Raw genomic sequence first — 1,267 nt, forward strand, 5'->3', positions numbered from 1 at the left:
TTGGGAGGGAGCTGGGACAGGACAAGTTTGTCAGCTCAAACTGTACATTCCACGTCTTTCTCACATGCACCTGGAACATTTGCCAATACTGACAATGTATGAGGTTAGAAAACTTGTCAAATAATGGAAACCATTCAGAATGTTTGCTTGATACTATAATTAAAGTGGAAATTGATCACAATAACAACAAAAAATCTCCCAAATGTTAGAAATGCATTAAACAGTGCATTTCTGAAAAATCCATGTTCAAACCAACATATTGGACATAAAATCTTTGAAAGATAATGAAATATTACATATCAAAATGTATGGATATTTGTGGAAATCAACTAGAGTTTTGAGGAAATTTGTTCGATACAAAGTGAAAGTTAGAAGAAAACAAACAAACAAACAATGATTAAAATGTTTTCCCAAGAAGGCAGAAAAACAACACCAAATTAAACCCAAAGAAAAAGGAAGTAAATAGCAATAAAAACAGAAACTAATGTTAAAATACCCACAGGTTAATATATTACAAACAAGTTTGTGTTTGAACCAGAATTTCAATATATGGCGAAATTGACACATACCTGAACTAGCTCTTCTTTGACAGCTGGAAATTGTGCATAATCCCCTTTTCTCTTAAACTTGTATTTTTTAAAATATTTATTTATTTAGCTGTCCCCAGTCTCTGTTGCAGCACACAAGATATTTAGCTGCAGCATATGGAATTTAGTTCCCTGACCAGGGATCGAACCTGGGCCCCCTTCACTGAGAGTGAGGAGTCTTATCCACTAGACCACCAGGGAAACTTGTATTTTAATCCCACTTTCTCCACACAATTTTATTCTAAAATAAAATATTTCATGCTTCATATTTTATTCATCACCTTACCTTACTTCTCAGCAATACACACACACACACACACACACACACATACACGCATCTGTGTTTAAATACTGGGGCTTCCCTGGTAGCTCAGTAGTAAAAAACCCATCTGCCAATGCAGGAGACATAAGAGACATAGGTTCCATTCCTGGGCCAGGAAGATCCCTTGGAGGAGGAAATGGCAACCCACTCCAGTATCCTGGCCTGGTAAATCCCATGGACGGAGGAGACTGGCAGGCTACAGTCCATGGGGTCACAAAGAGTCAGACACAACGGAAGTGACTTAGCATATATGCATGCATGTGCCTTATTATAGAATTCTCAGGACCTGCTCTCTGAGTCTCATGCACGGATCTCAATTAAGATTCATTGGCCAGATCCAACAAGCTAATCTGAGGGT

At 38.0% G+C, this 1,267-nt stretch overlaps 1 non-coding gene across 1 annotated transcript; it reads right to left on the reverse strand.

Annotated features, from left to right (window-relative positions):
* Positions 1 to 715: 715 nt before the first annotated feature.
* Positions 716 to 788, reverse strand: TRNAE-CUC (transfer RNA glutamic acid (anticodon CUC)). Its single transcript has one exon. It is a non-coding gene; the product is annotated as a tRNA-Glu (tRNA).
* Between the last annotated feature and the right edge of the window lie 479 nt (positions 789 to 1,267).

This window comes from Ovis aries, chromosome 8 (assembly GCF_016772045.2).
Source record: "Ovis aries strain OAR_USU_Benz2616 breed Rambouillet chromosome 8, ARS-UI_Ramb_v3.0, whole genome shotgun sequence".
Classification (NCBI taxonomy): Eukaryota; Metazoa; Chordata; class Mammalia; order Artiodactyla; family Bovidae; genus Ovis; species Ovis aries.